Here is a 6,813-nt window from a genome sequence, read left to right as displayed (position 1 = left end):
CATTTACAGGACACAGGACAATACACCCTCAGGACATTACATTTACCCTCAGGACATTACATTTACCCTACATTTACCCTACAGGACAATACATTTACCCTCAGGACAATACATTTACCCTCAGGACATTACATTTACCCTCAGGACATTACATTTACCCTACAGGACATTACATTTACCCTCAGGACATTACATTTACCCTCAGGACAATACATTTACCCTCAGGACATACATTTACCCTCAGGACATTACATTTACCCTCAGGACAATACATTTACCCTCAGGACATTACATTTAGGACATTACATTTACCCTCAGGACATTACATTTACCCTCAGGACATTACCACAGGACATTACATTTACCCTCAGGACATTTACAGGACAATACATTTACCCCTACAGGAATACATTTACCCTCAGGACACAGGACAATACATTTACCCTCAGGACATTACATTTACCCTCAGGACAATACATTTACAGGACATTACATTTACCCTCAGGACACAGGACATTACATTTACCCTCAGGACATTACATTTACCCTCAGGACATTACATTTACCCTACAGGACATTACATTTACCCTACAGGACACAGGACAATACATTTACCCTCAGGACATTACATTTACCCTCAGGACATTACATTTACCCTCAGGACACAGGACATTACATTTACCCTACAGGACAATACATTTACCCTCAGGACAATACATTTACCCTCAGGACATTACATTTACCCTACAGGACAATACATTTACCCTCAGGACATTACATTTACCCTCAGGACATTACATTTACCCTCAGGACATTACATTTACCCCTACATTTACCCTCAATACATTTACCCACAGGACACAGGACAATACATTTACCCTCAGGACATTACATTTACCCTCAGGACAATACATTTACCCTCAGGACAATACATTTACCCTCAGGACACAGGACAATACATTTACCCTCAGGACACAGGACAATACATTTACCCTCAGGACACAGGACAATACATTTACCCTCAGGACACAGGACAATACATTTACCCTCAGGACATTACATTTACCCTCAGGACAATACATTTACCCTCAGGACAATACATTTACCCTACAGGACATTACATTTACCCTCAGGACATTACATTTACCCTCAGGACATTACATTTACCCTCAGGACACAGGACAATACATTTACCCTCAGGACACAGGACAATACATTTACCCTCAGGACATTACATTTACCCTCAGGACAATACATTTACCCTCAGGACAATACATTTACCCTCAGGACATTACATTTACCCTACAGGACATTACATTTACCCTCAGGACATTACATTTACCCTCAGGACATTACATTTACCCTCAGGACATTACATTTACCCTCAGGACAATACATTTACCCTACAGGACAATACATTTACCCTCAGGACACAGGACATTACATTTACCCTTACATTTACCCTACAGGACACAGGACAATACATTTACCCTCAGGACACAGGACAATACATTTACCCTCAGGACATTACATTTACCCTCAGGACAGGATACATTTATACATTTACCCTCAGGACATTACATTTACCCTCAGGACATTTACATTTTACCCTCAGGACATTACATTTACCCTCAGGACAATACATTTACCCTACAGGACATTACATTTACCCACAGGACATTACATTTACCCTCAGGACAATACATTTACCCTACAGGACAATACATTTACCCCCTCAGGACAATACATTTACCCTCAGGACATTACATTTACCCTCAGGACATTACATTTACCCTCAGGACATTACATTTTACATTTACCCTACAGGACATTACATTTACCCTCAGGACATTACATTTACCCTCAGGACAATACATTTACCCTCAGGACAATACATTTACCCTACAGGACAATACATTTACCCTCAGGACATTACATTTACCCTCAGGACATTACATTTACCCTCAGGACATTACATTTACCCTACAGGACAATACATTTACCCTCAGGACACAGGACATTACATTTACCCTACAGGACAATACATTTACCCTCAGGACAATACATTTACCCTCAGGACATTACATTTACCCTACAGGACAATACATTTACCCTCAGGACATTACATTTACCCTCAGGACAATACATTTACCCTCAGGACAATACATTTACCCTACAGGACACAGGACAATACATTTACCCTCAGGACACAGGACAATACATTTACCCTCAGGACAATACATTTACCCTCAGGACACAGGACAATACATTTACCCTCAGGACATTACATTTACCCTCAGGACAATACATTTACCCTCAGGACAATACATTTACCCTACAGGATATTACATTTACCCTCAGGACATTACATTTACCCTCAGGACATTACATTTACCCTCAGGACACAGGACAATACATTTACCCTCAGGACACAGGACAATACATTTACCCTCAGGACACAGGACAATACATTTACCCTCAGGACATTACATTTACCCTCAGGACAATACATTTACCCTCAGGACATTACATTTACCCTACAGGACATTACATTTACCCTACAGGACACAGGACAATACATTTACCCTCAGGACATTACATTTACCCTCAGGACATTACATTTACCCTCAGGACATTTACCCTACAGGACACAGGACAATACATTTACCCTCAGGACATTACATTTACCCTCAGGACAATACATTTACCCACAGGACATTACATTTACCCTCAGGGACAGGACATTACATTTACCCTACAGGACATTACATTTACCCTCAGGACAATACATTTACCCTCAGGACATTACATTTACCCAGGACACAGGACATTACATTTACCCTCAGGACATTACATTTACCCTACAGGACATTACATTTACCCTCAGGACATTACACATTTACCCACAGGACATTACATTTACCCCAGGACACAGGACATTACATTTACCCTCAGGACATTACATTTACCCTCAGGACATTACATTTACCCTACAGGACATACATTTACCCACAGGACATTTACATTTACCCTCAGGACAATACATTTACCCACAGGACAATACATTTACCCCAGGACATTACATTTACCCACAGGACAATACATTTACCCTCAGGACACATTTACCCTACAGGACAATACATTTACCCTCAGGACATTACATTTACCCTACAGGACATTACATTTTACATTTACCCTCAGGACACAGGACAATACATTTACCCACAGGACAATACATTTACCCTCAGGACAATACATTTACCCCAGGACACAGGACAATACATTTACCCTCAGGACATTACATTTACCCTCAGGACAATACATTTACCCTACAGGACATTACATTTACCCTCAGGACATTACATTTACCCTCAGGACATTACATGTACCCTCAGGACAATACATTTACCCTCAGGACAATACATTTACCCTACAGGACATTACATTTACCCTCAGGACACAGGACATTACATTTACCCTCAGGACAATACATTTACCCTCAGGACATTACATTTACCCTACAGGACAATACATTTACCCTACAGGACAATACATTTACCCTCAGGACAATACATTTACCCTCAGGACAATACATTTACCCTCAGGACAGTACATTTACCCTACAGGACATTACATTTACCCTCAGGACAATACATTTACCCTCAGGACAATACATTTACCCTACAGGACACAGGACAATACATCTACCCTCAGGACAATACATTTACCCTACAGGACACAGGACAATACATTTACCCTACAGGTCAATACATTTACCCTACAGGACATTACATTTACCCTCAGGACACAGGACAATACATTTACCCTCAGGACATTACATTTACCCTCAGGACATTACATTTACCCTCAGGACAATCCATTTACCCTACAGGACATTACATTTACCCTACAGGACATTACATTTACCCTACAGGACACAGGACAATACATTTACCCTACAGGACAATACATTTACCCTCAGGACAATACATTTACCCTACAGGACATTACATTTACCCTCAGGACACAGGACATTACATTTACCCTCAGGACATTACATTTACCCTACAGGACACAGGACAATACATTTACCCTACATGACATTACATTTACCCTCAGGACATTACATTTACCCTACAGGACATTACATTTACCCTCAGGACAATACATTTACCCTCAGGACAATACATTTACCCTCAGGACATTACATTTACCCTCAGGACAATACATTTACCCTCAGGACAGTACATTTACCCTACAGGACATTACATTTACCCTCAGGACAATACATTTACCCTACAGGAAAATACATTTACCCTACAGGACAATACATTTACCCTCAGGACAATACATTTACCCTACAGGACATTACATTTACCCTCAGGACAATACATTTACCCTACAGGACAATACATTTACCCTCAGGACAATACATTTACCCTACAGGACAATACATTTACCCTCAGGACAATACATTTACCCTCAGGACACAGGACAATACATTTACCCTCAGGACATTACATTTACCCTCAGGACACAGGACAATACATTTACCCTCAGGACATTACATTTACCCTACAGGACAATACATTTACCCTCAGGACATTACATTTACCCTACAGGACATTACATTTACCCTACAGGACAATACATTTACCCTCAGGACATTACATTTACCCTCAGGACACAGGACAATACATTTACACTACAGGACACAGGACAATACATTTACCCTACAGGACACAGGACAATACATTTACCCTCAGGACAATATATTTACCCTCAGGACAATACATTTACCCTACAGGACATTACATTTACCCTCAGGACAATACATTTACCCTCAGGACACAGGACATTACATTTACCCTCAGGACATTACATTTACCCTACAGGACATTACATTTACCCTCAGGACACAGGACATTACATTTACCCTCAGGACATTACATTTACCCCACAGGACAATACATTTACCCTCAGGACACAGGACATTACATTTACCCTACAGGACATTACATTTACCCTCAGGACAATACATTTACCCTACAGGACATTACATTTACCCTCAGGACACAGGACATTACATTTACCCTCAGGACATTACATTTACCCTACAGGACATTACATTTACCCTCAGGACACAGGACATTACATTTACCCTCAGGACATTACATTTACCCCACAGGACATTACATTTACCCTCAGGACATTACATTTACCCTACAGGACAATATATTTACCCTACAGGACATTACATTTACCCCCAGGACAATACATTTACCCTACAGGACAATACATTTACCCTCAGGACATTACATTTACCCTACAGGACATTACATTTACCCTACAGGACAATACATTTACCCTCAGGACATTACATTTACCCTACAGGACAATACATTTACCCTACAGGACAATTACATTTACCCTCAGGACATTACATTTACCCTCAGGACACAGGACATTACATTTACAGGACATTACATTTACCCTCAGGACACAATACATTTACCCACAGGACATTACATTTACCCTCAGGACATTACATTTACCCTCAGGACAATACATTTACCCTCAGGACATTACATTTACCCTACAGGACATTACATTTACCCTACATTACCCTACAGGACATTACATTTACCCTCAGGACATTACATTTACCCTACAGGACAATACATTTACCCTCAGGACACAGGACATTACATTTACCCTACAGGACAATACATTTACCCTCAGGACATTACATTTACCCTCAGGACAATACATTTACCCTCAGGACATTACATTTACCCTACAGGACATTACATTTACCCTACAGGACACAGGACAATACATTTACCCTCAGGACATTACATTTACCCTCAGGACATTACATTTACCCTCAGGACAATACATTTACCCTCAGGACATTACATTTACCCTCAGGACATTACATTTACCCTCAGGACAATACATTTACCCTCAGGACAATACATTTACCCTCAGGACATTACATTTACCCTACAGGACATTACATTTACCCTACAGGACAATACATTTACCCTCAGGACATTACATTTACCCTACAGGACAATACATTTACCCTCAGGACATTACATTTACCCTCAGGACAATACATTTACCCTACAGGACATTACATTTACCCTCAGGACACAGGACATTACATTTACCCTCAGGACATTACATTTACCCTCAGGACAATACATTTACCCTCAGGACATTACATTTACCCTCAGGACATTTTACATTTACCCTACAGGACATTACATTTACCCTACAGGACAATACATTTACCCTCAGGACATTACATTTACCCTACAGGACAATACATTTACCCTCAGGACATTACATTTACCCTCAGGACAATACATTTACCCTACAGGACATTACATTTACCCTCAGGACAATACATTTACCCTACAGGACATTACATTTACCCTCAGGACACAGGACATTACATTTACCCTCAGGACAATACATTTACCCTCAGGACACAGGACATTACATTTAGGACATTACATTTACCCTCAGGACAGGACATTACATTTACCCTCAGGACAATACATTTACCCTCAGGACATTACATTTACCCTACAGGACAATACATTTACCCTCAGGACAATACATTTACCCTACAGGACAATACATTTACCCTCAGGACATTACATTTACCCTACAGGACATTACATTTACCCTACAGGACATTACATTTACCCTACAGGACAATACATTTACCCTCAGGACATTACATTTACCCTCAGGACAATACATTTACCCTCAGGACATTACATTTACCCTACAGGACAA

This window comes from Oncorhynchus nerka, linkage group LG4 (genome assembly GCF_034236695.1).
Source record: "Oncorhynchus nerka isolate Pitt River linkage group LG4, Oner_Uvic_2.0, whole genome shotgun sequence".
In the NCBI taxonomy this organism is placed as follows: Eukaryota; Metazoa; Chordata; class Actinopteri; order Salmoniformes; family Salmonidae; genus Oncorhynchus; species Oncorhynchus nerka.
This window is presented reverse-complemented; position numbering follows the sequence as displayed.